This window comes from Marmota marmota, unplaced genomic scaffold, assembly GCF_001458135.2.
Source record: "Marmota marmota marmota unplaced genomic scaffold, marMar, whole genome shotgun sequence".
Taxonomy (NCBI): Eukaryota; Metazoa; Chordata; class Mammalia; order Rodentia; family Sciuridae; genus Marmota; species Marmota marmota.
This window is the reverse complement of record NW_025999960.1, coordinates 3,389,501-3,406,702: the sequence shown is the minus strand read 5'-3', so window position 1 is coordinate 3,406,702 and position 17,202 is coordinate 3,389,501.

Here is a 17,202-nt window from a genome sequence, read left to right as displayed (position 1 = left end):
TTTTTTTTTTTTTTTTTTTTTTTTTTTTTTTTTTTTTTTTTTGGTGCTTAGCTTTTTGAGTTCTTTAAATATCCTAGAGATTAGTGCTCTATCTGATGTGTGAGAGATAAAATTTGCTCCCAAGATGTGGGCTCTATGTTCACCTCACAGATTGTTTCTTTTGCTGAGAAGAAACTTTTTAGTTTGATTTCATCCCATTTATTAATTCTTGGTTTTAATTCTTGTGCTATGGGAGTCTTATTAAGGAAGTTGGGGCCTAATCCCACATGATGGAGATTAGGGCCTACTTTTTCTTCTATTAGACACAGAGTCTGTGGTCTAATTCCTAGGTCCTTGATCCATTTTGAGTTAAGTTTTGTGCATGGTGAGAGATAGGCCTGCTTTGCTTTTCTTGCTCAGTATTGCTTTGGCTATTCTCTCTCTTATTTTTCCAAATGAATTTTAGGAATTGTTTTTTCTAATTCTGTGAAGAATGTCATTGTTATTTTTGTGGGGATTGCACTGAAGCTGTATGTTGCTTTTGGTAGTATAGTCATTTTGACAATATTAATTCTACCTATCCAAGAACATGGCTTATCTTTCCATCTTCTAAGGTCTTGTTCAGTTTCTTCAGTGTAGATATACAATTGATCAACAAATATATGAAAAAAAGTATTCAACATTTCTAGCAGTTAGAGAAATGCAAATCAAAACTAAGATTCCATCTTATTCTATTCAGAATGGCAGTTATCAAGAATTCAAGCAACATGAAGTGCTAGTGAGGATGTGGAGAAAAGGTACACTGATTCATTGCTGGTGGGTTTGCAAAATGGTGCAACCACTTCGGAAAGCAGTATGGAGATTCCTTAGAAAACTTGGAATGGAACCACCATTTGAACCAGCTATCCCACTCCTTAGTCTATACCCAAAGGACATAAAATCAGCGTGCTACAGTGATGCGGCCACATCAATGTTTATAGCAGCACAATTCACAATAGCTAAACTATGGAACCAACCTAGATGCCCTTCAACAGATGAATGGTTAAATAAAATGTGGTACATATACACAATGAAATAGTACTCAGCCATAAAGAATGAAATTGTGGCATTTATAGGTAAATGGACGGAGTTGGAGAATATCATGCTAAGGAAGTAAGCCAATCCTCAAAAACCAAAGGTCAAATATTTTCTCCGATAAGTGGATGCTGATCGATAATGGGGTGGGAGCAAGGGAAGAATGGAGGAACTTTGGATTGAGCAGAAGGGAGAGGGGTGGGGGCGTGAGGGAGAAGATGTTGGAATGAGACAGACATTATTACCCTATGTACTGGTATGATTGCATAAATGATGTGACTCTACATTATATACAACCAGAGAAATGAAAAAGTTGTGCTTCATTTGTGTAAAAAATAAAATAAATAAGAATTTTTAAAAATTTGACAATATTAATTCTACCTATCCAAGAACATGGATTATCTTTCCATCTTCTAAGGTCTTGTTCAGTTTCTTCAGTGTAGATATACAATCGATCAACAAATATACAACTTTCATTATAGAGCTCTTTTTACCTTCTTGGTTAGATTAATTTCCAAAGTTTTTTTTTTTTTTTTTAAATAGGTCATTGTGAGTGAGTGGTATGATATTTCTGATTTCTTCCTCAGCTGAATCACTATTGGAGTATAAGAAAGATATTGATTTATGGGTGTTGATCTTGTATCCTGTTCCTTTGCTAAACTTACCCAGAAGTCTTCTGGTGGAGTTTTTTGGGTCTTCTGGATGTAGCATAAGATCATTGGCAAACAGAGATAGTTTGACTTCTTCTTTTCCTATTTGTATCCCTTTGATTTCCTTTTCTTGCCTGATCACTCTGGCAAGTGTTTCGAGGACTGTATTGAACAGGAATGGTGAGAGTGGACAGCCTTGTCTTGTTTCTGATTTTAGAGGAAATGCTAGTTTTTCTCCATTTAGTATGCTGTTCATAGTGCTTTAGAATGGACTTGAGACTCTGAGGTTGGGCAGAGATATTATCAGGAAAATGAATGTTTAAGAATAGTCTGTGCAATTGGTTTTGTTTTGGGGTTGGGAGAATTACGAGTATCTTCCTCTCTGCCTTGTTTTGATGTAGCAAAAAGTGGTGAGCATTTCCTTGGTTTTAACAGGTTGCAAATTGTTCCTATCCTTTCAGCCTTTTCTCTCCCTCTCCTTTCGTCTCCTTTTCCCTACTTTCCAAAACACCTGAAATATCGTCAGGTGGGTAGATTTTTTTTTCATTGCTAACCTTCCTTATTCACCCTGCATCCTCAATATGTAATATAACTGTGTTTTTAACACAATTAGATTTTGTAGAAAATTCAAGCAATGCAGGAAAACATAAAGAAAGTACAAATGAACAGCATTCAGAGATAATTACTGTGTAATCCCAGCTACTTGGGAGGCTGAGGCAGGAGGATGGCAAATTCCAGGCTGACTTAAGAAACTTTATCTAGAACCTGTCTCAAAATAAAATCTAAAAAAGTAGGAGAGCTGGAGGTGGACCTGTAGAGTGCTTGCCTAGTGCATGTGAGGCCCTGGGTTCAGTCCTGAGTACTGCAAATTAAAAAAAGAAAAAAACACAAAGAAAATTACTGAAACATTTTTAGTGGACATCATTATCTTATCCTCTAGACATGAAATATAAACAGCATATAATAAGTAATTTATATTTGTTTAATATATAAATAATTTTAATATTTATAAAATATGATTTAAACATTTATGTTGAATACTTCTTAATTGTATATAGTTGAAATCATAAATGCTATCTTATTTTTTTACTCCCTATATTATGGAGGTGATTTCATTTTAGATCTGTATTAACCTTTTTTTTTTTTTTTTATATTTTTTATTTTTTTTTTTAGTTTTCGGCGGACACAACATCTTTGTATGTGGTGCTGAGGATCGAACCCAGGCCGCACACATGCCAGACGAGCGCGCTACCGCTTGAGCCATATCCCCAGCCCCCTGTATTAACCTTTTTAATGGAAAAAAAAACTATGTACTTTAGGGATGCATTCTTACAGTTTATCGATTCTCTAGGTAAATCTTTGCATATGATTTTTTCCATCTTTTTATTAGTGCATTACAGTTGTACATAATGATGGGATTTGTTGTTGCATATTAGTACATGCATACAATATAATAATATAATTTAGCCAGTATCACTCCCAGCACTTCCCTGCTCCCACACCCTTGTCTCTTTCCTCTACTGATCTTTGATCTTTATGAGATCCCTTCACTTTTCTTTTCCTTTTTCCTCTCTAGCTTCCACATGAGAGAAAACATATGACCCTTGGCCTTCCGAATTTGCTTTATTTTGCCTCTATTTCCATCCATTTTCCAACAAATAATGTAATTTAATTATGGCTGACTAAGACTCCACTGTGTATATATATCATATTTCCTTTACTTATCTGTTGATAGACACCTATGCTGGTTCCATAGTTTGGCTGTTTTGAATTATGCCACTATAAACATGGGTACTTTTCATACTTTTTAAAAATATATATTTATTTATTTATTTATTTTTAGTTTTCGGCGGACACAACATCTTTGTTTGTATGTGGTGCTGAGGATCGAACCTGGGCCGCACGCATGCCAGGCGAGCGCGCTACCGCTTGAGCCACATCCCCAGCCCCTTTTCATACATTTTTAATGATTTCTTTAGATCACATTCCGAAGGGGAACTGCTAGAACAAGAGGAATCCATGTTTCATTTTTTAGTGCATATTGCCAATTTATTCTTATACCAGTATTTTTATTTAAAAAAAAATATTTTTAGTTGTAGTTGGACACAACACCTTTATTTTACTTATTTTTTAAGAAAAATCGCTTGTTTTATTTATTTATTTTTTTATGTGGTGCTGAGGATTGAACGCAGTGCCCCACATGTGCTAACAAGAGCTCCACCACTGAGCTATAACCCCAATCCCTCTATCAGTATTATTGAAGGAATATGATTGATTTAGATTTTTTGAAAAATCTTCATTGTGTATTTTTGTTAAGAAAACAGAACTTACTGAAAGAGTCAGAATCTCTTTATTCTTTATAGAGAATATGCTTTCTAATATTGTTTTTGCAAAGTTCTGGACTTCCCTATGTCATAAAATTCTAAAACATTAAGAATAGCCTCTTATGGAAACTCACATGAACAAAGTAATGATTTTCTAAAAAATGTATAAGTATTATAATTAAGAATACTTGCATTTTAAAATAATTTAAAAAATCATAATCTTAGGTTTTATTCACAATTTTTCTATAAAAAGTCATGATTCCATTTCTTAGAATTAAGGGGGAAAGGCAGTGCCTCTTGAGGATAACCAGAAAACTTGGTTATCACTGCCAGTGGGGAGCAGATGGTACATATTATCTCTCATTTCTGAATTTTCTTAGTTTTTTTTTTTTAATTGAAATGAGCTTGATTTTCAGTACTGAGTTTATTGATTCTGTGTGAAAAGGCCCATATTTTCAGCTATGCTCAATAATAGTACTGACCTTTGAAAAAAATAGGTAACCATTAATTAATTAAATTGGTCCCCTTGAAGTCATGCTTACTGAGAAGATCTATCCTTTTACTCAAAGAAGGAAGAGATTTGATTAATTTAGATTCTGCTCTAGCATATGACAAAGTATTTGAGAAAATGTTACTCTTAGAATTAAAAAAAAAAAAAGGCTTATTATGTGGGGAATTAATTTACTTTTGTTAATTGAACTAGCTTCCGGAAGGATATAAATAAAGCCCAACAGGTCTTGTGACTGAGTCAAGTTTCTCAAGAGGCAGTAGTGTGTCATGTGAGGAAAAAACCCTGGTCTCAGTGTCGGGTACTCTGGGTTCTGCTTCTGGTGGTAGAGTTACTTAACCTTTTTAGGCCTCAGTTTTCTCAAATCGGTGGAGTAGACTCGATCCAAGATTCACAAACTTTAATGAGCATACCAAACACCTGGGGCTCTTGTTAAACTGTGGAGAATTGGTTGAGAAGGTTTGGACTGGGCCTGAGATTCAGTTCTAACAAGCTTCTGGGTTATACCAGTGCTGCCAGTCCGTGTATAACAATTTGAATAGCAAGGAAATAGATGATATATCTTTTATTCTAGCGCTAAAAGTCTGATTCAGATTTGATTGATGCCAGACATTAAGTTTAATATCTTAAAATTTTTAATCCTCAGTTCAATATTTGTAATAACAAATTTTAAATGAAAGACAAATGCCTTGTAAAATTTGCTAGCCAGGGCTAGAGATGTGGCTTGGTGATAGAGAATTTGCATAGTATATGCAAGGCCTTTGGTTCCATCCCCAGCACTGGGTAAAACCATTGTTTGTTAGCCAGATTTATTTTATTTTATTTTATTAGTTGTACATGGACACAATGCCTTTACTTTATTTGTATGTGGTACTGAGAATCAAACCCAGTGCCTCACCCATGCTAGGCAAGCACTCTACCATTGAGTTGCAGCTCTAGTCACTAGCCAGAAATTTTTATCTGACCATTTTTGAGATTTGTTAAAAAAGTATTCCATCACCCACACTCTTCCTTAAAATATTGGGAGAGGACTAGATAAACCAAGAATAATAAAATATATTTTTTTTAATATTTATTTATTTATCTTTAGTTTTCGGCGGACACAACATCTTTGTTTGTATGTGGTGCTGAGGATCGAACCCGGGCCGCACGCATGCCAGGCGAGCACGCTACCGTTTGAGCCACATCCCCAGCCCAATAATAAAATATTGATAACTGTTAAAGATAGGTAATGGGTACCTAGGGTTTTATTACATTTTTTTTCTATGTTCTTTGTCTTTAGGTATGTTTTTAAATGTATATTAAAAAGGAACAATAAAAAAAAATGTGAATCTGTCGGGGTCTGTAGACAGGTACAGGTTTACTAACTTGTCTGATTGGAAACAACATGACAGTGACCTGAGCAAGATTCTCTGAAGGAAAAGAACATAGTAGCTAATGTAGTGCATTCACTGGAAGAAAAACACACAGAGCTGCCATTACTCATGTGCTTGTCTTAGGCTGTTGGCACAAACATATTTGTAATGTTTAACAGAACATTTGACCTTGGGATCCTCCTGTCTTAGCCTCCCAAGTTGCTGGGATTACAAGCATGCATCACCATCCCTGGCCACACGAGACTATTTCTGAGGGAAAGAAAGGTGGTGGGGATTTAGGAGCACTAGAATATATTGCCACAGGGCATTGTTGAACTTCAGACAAGATGATTATAGAATCTGATATTTTCTGGGTCAGCTGCACAGTATATCTGGTTCTATTCTTTTCTGTTGTAAGAGCTTCCCAATCCATGTTATCATATGAAGAGCCGAATCCTAGAAGAACTCTTAACCATTTGTGACTTTATTGGGTAAATTAAACTCAATGCATTTAATTTCATTTAGGTACTCTCCTTGTATCATTCTTTGAGGGTAATTAATTCTGAGGTACGATCACCATATATCGTATACCTATCCTATGTAGTGCAGTGCATTAATCCTTGAGAAATGGAATGCAAAGAATAACATTTAGAAGTTTGGGTTCCAGTATGGGTAAAATAACTAAAAGAAAATGTTTGACAGCACAGAGAAAATTACTTTTGACTGAGGGAGGTGGAAAAGAGGGGGATGATTCCATCTCCCTTAAAGTATGCATAGAATTTTTAAAAACAACTTTATTGATATAACATACACATACCAAACATACCATTTAAAGTGGCTTTTTGTGTATTCACAGAGTTGTGCAACTATCACCACAATCAATTTTAGAACATTTCCATCATTCCAAAAGAAACCCCATTCTTGGCCTGGGGGTGTGTCTCAGTGGTAGAATACTTGCCTAGCATGCACAAGGCCCCTGGGTTTGATTCCCCAGCACCTCAAGAAAAAAAAAAAAAAAGAAAGAAATTCTATACCTGTGTGCCTCATTCTGTCCTTCCTTCAGCCTCTGGTAATAAATCTGCTTTATATCTCTATGGAGTTGCCTATTCTGGTTATCTCATATAAATGGAATCATTCTTTTTTTTTTTTTTTTTTTCAGGACATAATATTTTATTTATTTTTTATTTTTTTATTTTTTTTAAATTTTTTATTGTTGGTTGTTCAAAACATTACAAATTTCTTGATATATCATATTTCACACTTTGATTCAAGTTAAATGGAATCATTCAATATCTGTCTTCTGTTAGCATTTCAAGATTCAATTATGTTGTAGCATGTGTCAGTACTTCTTAACTTTCTTCCTCACCCTAGTGCTGAAATCAAACCCGTGATCTCTGCGCAGGCTAGGCAAGTGCTTTACCATATCCATCCCTCCATTTTTTATTGCCAAATATTATTCCCATATGGAAACATCTACCGTGTTTTATTTTTCCATTTATCAGTTGATGAACATTTAGCGTGTTTTCACTTTTTTTTTTTTTTAAGTAGGCGTACACAGTACCTTTATTCATTTATTTTTACGTGGTGCTGGAGATCAAACCCTGTGACTAACACATGCTAGGAAAGCGCTCTACCACTGAGCTACAATCACAGCCTGTGTTTTCACTTTTGAGTATAATAAATGATTCTGCTATGAACATTCATGTACAGGTTTTTACATGTACACATGTTTTCAGTAATCTTGGGTGTATACTTGGGAATAGAATTGCTGAGTCATATTGTTACTCAGTGTTTAACCAGTTGAGAAATTATCAGGCTATTTTACATTCCCACCAGTATGTATGAGGGTTCCAATTTCTCTACATCTAACAAACATGTGTTAATGTCTTTTTCATTTTAGCCTTGCTCGTGATGTGAAGTAATATCTCATGTGGTTTTGATTTGCATTTCCCTGATGACTAATGATGTTGACCATCTTTTCTTGTGCTTATTGGCCATTTGTATATCTTCTCTTCAGGCATAGAGTTTTTTAAAATAAATTTTTAATACATTTATTTATTTATTTATTTAGTTGTAGGTGGGCACAGTATCTTTATTTGATTTTTATATGGTGCTGAGATGCCTCACCCATGCCAGGCAAGCACTCTACCTCTGAGCCACACCCCAGCCCCAGGCATAGAATTTTAATAGATGAAGAAAGAGAAAAGGAAGGGAACTAGAGAATAGGAACAAAAGCCTAAAAAATGGTGAAAGAATATAAAACTAGAGAGGAGGGTCTCCAGAGGAAGGGAGTAAGACAGAGCAGTGGAAAACTGAGACTCTTAAGTTTATTTTTTTCATGTGTCAAGTCACACTATCCTCTACTTATCTTAACTTTACATTGCTCAAATTTCAATTTTTGTAAATGTCAGAAAATGTTGTGGCTAACTCATTCAATTGATCTTTTCAACCTTCAGTAAATAATTATTGAGAGCCAATTCATTCCAGGCATTTTAGTGACAAGGGCTAATCAGTAAATAAAAGCAAAGTCCTTGCTCTTTGTGGAGCTTATTTTCTAGTGGGGATGATTTTGTATCGATAAAACAACAACAAAAACAAACAAAAGTACCTTGTTTAAGGCTATCTTTATTCTAGCATTTTAGCACTTTATATATAAATCTAGGTCTACTTTGTTCATGCTATTAGTGACTATTGTTTTTTCCCATACCCTTTCTACCTTTTCAACTTTTCAGATTTATTTTTACTATTATTATTATTATTTGTTCTAGTTTGTTGTACATGACAGCAGAATGAATTTCAACTCATTGTACACAATGGAGCACAATTTCTCATTTCTTTATCTGTTCACGATGCAGAATCACACCATGCAATCATACATGTACAATCAAATGTAGGTTAATAATATCTATATTATTCTACCATCTTTCTCACCCCTATACCCGCTCCCTTTCCCTCACTCCCCTCTACCCAGTCCAAAGTTCCTCCATTCTTCCCTAACTACCCCTTACCCTCATTATGGATCAGCATCCACATATCAGAGAAAACATTTGGCCTTTGTTTTTTGGGGGACTGGCTTATTTCACTTAGCACGATCGTCTCCAACTTTATTTACCTGCAGATGCCATAATTTCATTCTTCTTTAAGGCTGAGTAATATTCCCTTGTGTATATAAACCACATTTGCTTTATCCATTCATCTGTTGAAGGGCACCTCAGTTGGTTCCATAGCTTAGCTGTTGTGAATTGAGCTGCTATAAACATTGATGTGGCAACATCACTATAGTATGCTGATTTTAAGTCTTTTGGGTATATGCCAAGGAGTGGAGTGACTGGGTCAAATGGTGGTTCCATTCCAAGTTTTCTGGGGAATCTCCATACTGCTTTCTAGAGTGGTTACACCAATTTGCAGTCTTACCAGCATTGTATGAGTGTATACCTTTCCCCCACCCCTCACCAACACTTATTGTTGCTTGTATTCTTGATAATTGCCATTCTGACTGGGGTGAGATGAAATCTTAGTACATTTTACTCTGAATTACCTGTCACACAGAAAGAACCTGATGTCTCTCCTAGCATTCTTGTTTCTCTGAGAATATTGCTATTGAAATTTTTTTATAGTGTAGGCTTACCAATTAATTAAAACAAAAGCCACATGTGTATTTTAAGCATGTGTCAGTATATGTATGTATGTTTCCATCAAGCTTTTAAGACCAAGACTTTTCCTTTGAATAAGTAGTTGCTGACTAATCTTTTTTCATAACCCCATCAAAAATGAATCATCTATGATTTTCAGTTTTTCTTTCTTTGAAGTTGAATGAGAATTTAAAGCCATTTCAGAGAAATCTAAGTACAGAATCTTTCCAGGGTTTTATGATTTTCTACCCTTAATTTAATCTTCCTACATCTCATAATTGGATAGCAATTTTATTATTTTAACATTGTGTTAGCTTTCCATTGCTATGACAAAATACCTGAGAAAATCAACTTAAGGGAGGAGAGGTTTATTTTGGTTCATGGTTTCCGAGGTTTCAATCCATGGTCAGCTGGCTCTATGCTTTTCAATCCATGGTCAGCTGGTGAGGCAAAAGCATCATGGTGGAAGGAAGTGGTGGAGGAAAGCTGCTCACAAAATAGAAGCCAAGAAGCAGGTGGAAAAAGAGGAAGGGGCTAGAAACAAGATATATTCCCCCCAGTGACCTACTTTCTCGAAGTAGGCCCCATTTCCTGCAGTTTCCACCACCTCCCATTAATGCCATCAAAAAAGAATCCACCCATATGTTGATCCACTGATGAGGTTAGAGCCTCATGATCCCATCACTTCCCAGAAGCCCCACCTCTAGGACTTGCTGCATTGGGAAACAAGCTTTCAACACGAGAATCTCTGCAGGACACTTCAGATCCATATGTAGCTTCATCCTCATGGAAATTATATTTCTTTAAATCATATTTCATAGGTTTACTTAAAGTTAATTAAGTTATAAATTTGGTATCATGTACGACTGCATAAACTGGTTGGGAATGGCTCTCCATAAGCAAATTCAAGCAGCAGCAGCAGTCTATGAGCATTTGATCCACTATGGAAACTGGCCATTATGTTCACAGGGTGAGATTAGTCTGTCCATGTTGTTGATTAAGGAGAATTGGTTAGGAATGCTTCTACAGATCTTAAGTGTTCTATGAGCACACTGTAGATACTGCTTTTATGACATTTATTTCACTAGTCTGATGGTTTATTTGTTTGTCTTCCTCATGGGATTTCAGCTTTCAAGACGGGAGTATATTCCCTTTGTGTTAAATTCCTAGTATGTATATACTTGGCATGTTCACTTTAAAAAATGAATTATATTGACTCTGATCTCAATATAACTCAATTATATGGTGAGACTGTCAAGCATAAAGTTTAGCATGACTTCCAGTTTCATTAGTTAGTTGTGTGTCATATTCAGAATTATTTCACTGTATTTGCATTATGTTGAACTGGGGTGACAGGTTTTAAGATATATATTGACTAATTGTTGACTACTCTGAAATGTTAATTCTGTGAGGTAGAGACTATTTTATTCACCAGTGTTATCATTGGTACCTAGAATATAGAATATTAATGCTTGGTAGGCAATAAGTATTATCAGTCAAAAAAATTTTTTTAAATTATTGAATTTGGGGAGGGGAGAATAGGATGGTGAAGGCTCTTAAAGTAAATAAATGAGATCTATTCTGAATTGTGTACTTCATTCATTAGTTTTATAAAATGTGAGAATTAATCTGGCATGAGATTACTGATCTTACAGTAATTTTGTTGAATTTACTGAGTGGTCATTATATACCTGTATGTGTAATGATTCTGTATATTGAATAAGTTCTATGAGATAGTACTAGGGAAGCCTGAATTTTGTTATCTTTACTGCTGCATAGAGCTCTCACAGCACTTAGTAGAGTATCTTATTCATACAAGCTATTCAAGTAAATATTTGTCTTAGAAGGCTGAAAAATCTGAGTTCTTGAACAGCCTTATGAAGAATTAATTTTTGTTACCAAAAGTATTTTGGTTCAAATATCAAGGTTCAGATCCTTTGTTAATTTGTTCTTGTAAAGTCAGCAATTAATGTTTTACTTATTTACCCAAAACTTATAAAACATAGCCATAAAAAATAATTTTCTGGGCTAAGAATGTAGCTCTATTATTATTATTTTCCTTCTTGTCTTCCAAAAATTTTGTTTGTGTACTTCCTTTTTCTTTTTCAGATGGGTTCCCTCCTTCCTTCCTTCCTTCCTTCCTTCCTTCCTTCCTTCCTTCCTTCCTTCCTTCCTTTCTTTCTTTCTTTTAATCCCTATAGTTATAAGCTGATATTCACTTATTTTTATAGCTGAGTTGTACTATTGAATGAACATACTACAATTTGTATATCCATTTGCCTATTGATGAACGTTTAGGTTGTTTCCAGTTTTTTGTTACTGTAAATAAAACTATTTCTGTGTATATATATATATATATATATATATATATATACACACACATATATATATATTTATTATTTTTTTTGCAAGACATCTTGTGAATCTTAGAATTTGAATTGTAGGTATACTGGTAGGTACATGTTTAACTTTATAAAAATAGCCCAACAATTTTTTTTGTTTGTTTTTTGTTACCAGGGATTGAACCCAGGGGTGCTCAACTACTGAACTACACCCCTAGCTCTTTTTTTTTGAGATAGCGTCTCACTAAGTTGCAGAGGTTGACTTTGAACTTGTGATCTTTCTGCCTCAGCCTCCCAAGTTGCTGGGATTAAATAATTTTATACTATTACCAACACTGTATTGAGTTTCATTTAGTCCATAGCCTTACCAGTAGTTGGTATTGATGTGTCTTTTTAATTTTGATTACTCAATGGATATGTTCCAGTGTCTCATTTGTATTTTATGTAATGACTAATGATATTGAGCGTCTTTTTCTTTGCTTATTAGCTATTTGTATATGTCGTTGGTTTTCTTTTTCATCTTTTTAAAAAAATGTATTATTGTTTTTATTTATTTATAGAAAATTTTAAAATATTGTGGTGATAATTTTGTCAAATATAAGAATCTTTAGTTTTGAAATTTAAAAATATGTTCAGTTTAGAGATTTTAAAGGATTTTGGGGATCAAAGTGATTGGTAAGTTTATTACTAGAGAAGTATAATTCCAGTTCTAAATGTAGGGTATTAGAAGAAAATTGATTAGGGTATTCAGGAGAAATGTCAGTTATCTATTGATGTGTAACTGACTACCTCAAACATAGTGGCCTAAATCATCAGTGATATATTTTAAAAAATTTCTAGCTTGGCTGGGTGATTCCACCTCACATGGTTAGCTGGGATCATTGATATGGCTAGATGTCCATGGTGGTTTCTCAGTTGACTTGGGTGACTCTACTAGCTGGGGGTCAGCCAGGCTTCGTCCCACTTCCTTGGGTCATCCCTCATTCCTCAGTAGTTTAACCCATGTACACTTTTATATGGTAGCTGGATTCGAAGTTAGAAACAACAGAAGTTGCCAGGATTCTTAAGAGTGAAGCCTAGTACTGTCACAGTAACATCTCAGTTACATTTTGCTGGTTAAAGCAAGTCATTTTTAAAAATGGGGGAAGGGTCATAAGGCCAGTCCAGAATCAAGGTGAGAGAAGTAGACCTCCTCCTCTTGATGAAAGAAGTGTTATTAGAAAGGAAAGAATTATTGGTAGTCATTTTTTGAGATATTTTACTAAAAGAAAGTAGACCCTTAAAGTTCCTTAATAAACTAAAATTTGATAAAAATATGATAATTTATATTATTCCTATGTTTACTTTTTGTTTTACCATAGAATATGTTTTATTGAATTTCTTCAAAATAATTCAATTATAGAACCATACAGTAGAAGCAAGTTGTGGTTACTTGGTTGGGAAGAACATAATCTTTCAAATTAGTTTTCACTTGGGACCCAAGGGGAGGTGGCAGAGAATAGTTGGACATTAATTCCTTTGGGAGGATATAGCAACAAACTTTATGTCATTGTAATTAAAATTTAATATCACCATGGCTCCCCCAATTAGGTCAATATGTCACATGTCAGTCATGAGCTGCAGATGAGTTGGTGATAGGAGATCACAGCACGAAGTATGGGAAGAATTTACATCATGCTGTTTTTGTTACTCCTGTATTTACTCTTAACCATCCTTTCATCTTTTTTATTCTATGTATTAATTTATTCCTTACTACATGTATTCTGTTTCAGGTGTTGCTAAGACATGATACAAAACTGTTGAGATAAAAAGCTTAGGGCTGGGTATGGTAGCACATGCTTGGTAATCCTAGCAACACAGGAGACTGAGGCAGAAGGGTTGTGAGTTTTGAGTGATTGGTAAGTTTATTGCTAGCTTGGGCAATTTAGCAAGACCCTGTCTCAATAAAAGTTAAAAAGGGCTGGAGGTGTAGCTCAGTGGTAGAGCATCTTCTGGTTCAACCCCAGTACTCTCAGTACCACCACAACAAAAAGGCTCAGTAATTTTTACTTAAAAGACCATGTTTTAGCTTTTTCCCTGATGGGACTTAAAGAACCAACCTGAACATTCGTTGAGGAAGAAAGGTTTATTTAGGGATTCACTCTCAGAGGTCTTAGTCTGTAGAAGCAGGGCTCAAGGTGAACCAAGACATTGTGGGTGGAAGAGGATGTAGTGGACGGAAGCAGCCCACATGATGATCAGCAAGCAGAGAGAGAGACTCCACTTGCCATATACAAATATATACCCAAAGCCACGCCCCAATTCCCACCTTGTTTAGCCACACCCTACCATTTCAGTTACCACTTAATTAATCCTTGGGGGGGCGGATTAAATCACTGATTGGGTTAAGACAGTTAGAACCCAATCATTTCTCCTCTGAACCTTCTTGCATTGTCTCACAGGTGAGCTTTTGGGGGACACCACATCCAAACCATAACAATGATCTAAGGCTGTGATGCTCAGTATGGGAGTCACTTAGCCTCATGTAGCTGATGACCACTTGGAACTTGCATAGTCTAAAATGAGATTTACAATACGTGTAAGATACTGGATTTCAAAGACTAAATATCTCACTAAAAGTTTTGTGTATTGGTTACATTATGAAGTAATATTTGGGGTATACTGGATTAAATATATCATTAAAATGAATCCTTCCTATTTCTTCTTACTATTTAAAAAAATTGTTTTTTAGTTGTAGATGAACACAATACCTTTATTTGATTTATTTTTATTTTTATGTGGTGCTAAGAATTGAACCCAGTGCCTCACATGTGCTAGGCAAACACTCTACTACTGAGCCACAACCACAGCCCCTTTACTATTTCTAAAATGTGATTACTAGAGAATATTTAATTAAATATATGACTCACAATATATTTATTTTTTCTTTGCTAACTAAATTTTTTTCAGCAAAAGTATCTACTAACTATTTCTTGATCATCAAATATGTCATTTTAATTCATTATAAGTGTCTGGAAACTGAAAAAATACACAATTGTATCCCTGTATTTTGGAATAAGGTATAAAAGTTCCTTAGTTGATTCTATTAGTAAGAGCCTTAACACAGAATATCTGCAGGAGACTGTGGTTTCTTTATTGGTGCATTACAATCATACATAATAGTGGGATTCATTATGCCATATTTGTACATGTACATAACATTATTTTACCCATCTCATTCCTCAGTACCTTCCCTTTCCCTCCCCTGCAGGAGATGGGGTTTTACAGATAATGTCAATTCATTTGGAAGTCCATAAGTTGGATAATGTTTATTTACTCTTCTGCTAATAAATTATTTCTACAATAAGTTCCCAAGCTGGTGTAGACATTATCAAGAAATGTCTGCATAGGTAACAAACATATCCAGCAAATAGGAATGGCTGATACAGGAAAATGTCTTTGCTAATAGATACAGGGATTTTCTTTGGGTTAATGAAAGTATTCTAAAATCAAATAGGGTTGATTTGTACACTCAATGAATACACTAAAAATTACTTAATTGTATACATTTTAAAAGAGTAGATGTTAGGGTATGTGAAATGTATCTCAGTAAAGCTGACCACTTTGCACATGCACATCTGCAGTTACTGACTTAATAGTCATTTAATGAAAATTAGGTGAACAAATGCACAAAAAGCAACCATATATTTAAGAAGAACTGTGATCAGACAAAATTGGACTGTCCCTTTTTAACTTCTGAAGTATTCCTATAGATCTGGTTGTATTTAGAGAACAATAGTGGCCTTCTTTTGTAGATACTTGTAAAGTTATTAGTCAGTGTCTATGAATTGCATATGTATATGAGATTGAATGTCTCATCTAAGTTCTAGTATAAATGTATGTGATACACTGGAAGATGTAAACACGATGAATTCAGACATTGGGTGGGGGATAAAAACACTTAAAATTTGATCATTTGATGTTGAGGAATTCATTCTTTAATGGAATTTTTAGACAGAGTTTTTTACATCTACTCTTGATCTTTTTAGGCATGTCTTCTGTTTCTGGTACCGTTAATTCATCCTTTAGAAAAATCATGCTCCCTAACTCACAAGAATACCCCAAGAGAAGTCATGTAATTGTTTTCAACTTCAGAGAGTAGCTAAGTATGCAGATTTCTTATTTGCTACCATCTGAGGCTAGTAATATATCCTGGATAGCTATCAAGTGCCCAGAAAGAAAGAAATACAATAAATTTGATGCATCTCTTTTCTCCCAATATGCCCTTTCTAGGTCATTTCCACAGGAGAAGTGCCGAAGTCAGAAGAGAAGCTGACCTAAAATTTTACTATCATGAGCAAAACTCTTTGCATAGATTTTTACATAGCTGTTGCATTTGCCTTAATCCCTTTCCTGAAAAGCTTTGTTACCAAGGCCTTATTCTGGGGGTGCTTTCAGTAACCTTTCTGACACAGGTTTAATGCTGATTAGTCCCCAAACAATTCTAGGGCAGGGATCCCTGCCAGGATAAAGAATGAACAAAATTGGTTTTCACACAGGCCAGCTGCAATTGCTGCAGCTAGAGTCTGTCAAATGAGGACCGTTTTCTTGTTTACCAAGATGAGGTTAAATTAGCACAGCATGAAGCAAAAAGGATTTAAAAAAAAAAACAACTAGCTATATTAGTCAAGTATTACGCATTGAGTGAAATTCAGATAGTTTTAATCAGTTTGAGATGAGAAGGTAATATATGATACTAATATATGATATATACTACTAATATATGATACTTTTAATCATATATTGATTAAAAGTCACTTGAAAGATTTGGTTGCTAATAATCCTAGTTAAAATGATGTATTTGAATAGTTCTTAAAAGCTTATATATTGCATTTGAGAAATGTCACTTAGCCTATATGTATTGAGTCTGTGCTCATGCTTAGCCCTGCACCTGGCATAAAGGTGAAGAGGTAGACATTTAATAGAGGACACTGTCTTTGAGTTTCTGGAGACTTTAATTCAAACCACAGCAACATCCATATCCTCTTAACGTAAAATAAGGAAGGCTGCATAATCTCTTAAAGATTATTCAAGCCTAATATTTTATGAATTATAATGATGAAACACTATTAAAAGGTTTGAATGGGAGTATCATGATATTTATATTTGGAAAGTTTTCTTAGCTGTATTATGGAGTAGGGGTTAGTGGAGAGCAAGCCTGAAGATCAATAGAACTATGAAAACATTGATTGATTGATTGATTATAGTGGGGATTGAACCCTGGGGCACTCTACCACTGAAATATACTCTAACCCCTTTTTTCTTTCTTTCTTTCTTTCTTTTTTTTTTTTTTTTTTTT